This window comes from Sinocyclocheilus grahami, unplaced genomic scaffold (assembly GCF_001515645.1).
Source record: "Sinocyclocheilus grahami isolate Dianchi unplaced genomic scaffold, SAMN03320097.WGS_v1.1 scaffold2407.1, whole genome shotgun sequence".
Lineage (NCBI taxonomy): Eukaryota > Metazoa > Chordata > Actinopteri > Cypriniformes > Cyprinidae > Sinocyclocheilus > Sinocyclocheilus grahami.
The window spans coordinates 59216-59865 of NW_015507586.1; positions in this window are offsets into that span (position 1 = coordinate 59216).

The following is a 650-nucleotide window of genomic DNA, read 5'->3' on the forward strand; positions in this document are numbered from 1 at the left end:
GAAGGAATTGAATGCTTTTAAGATGAGAGAAGAAGAAAAGAAGGAACTAGACAAGAAGAACAGATTTAAAGAGGAAGAAGAAAGGAAAAGAATTCACATAAAAGAGAAAAACAATGAAAAAGACATTAAACAATGAAAAAGACATTAAACAACACAATGTGTGATGTACTACTTTCTTGCTGTTGAAAGTGATGGCATAAAATGCTTATCTTCTGTATGTTTCTATAACTCCGGATTACAGATTCAAATGAACCATCCTTACAGATCTTCATCTTTTATAATGTGTTATTGAGCTGTACCACACTTATGTTATTTCCCTTTTGCACTGCCTAACAACATGCAATAATGAATAAATCACTCATTTATCTAGAAACCCAAGACCAGTGTGTTTTCTTTTACAAATAATGCTTATTCTTATTATTTTACAAGGTGCTTGTAGCAAATTAGTGACAACAGCCAGTTGCAATCTGTCTTTTTTTAAGTCTTCTGTCATTGCACTACAGAGCTTTCAAAATACATTATGCACAGCTTTCTTAGTACTCCGCACGAACAGATGCTGAACAAATTCTTTGAATCCATTTGGCAAGCCCTGCAAAATAAATGTAATTAAAAATAATATTATTTGCTAATTAATGCAGATATACATAAAA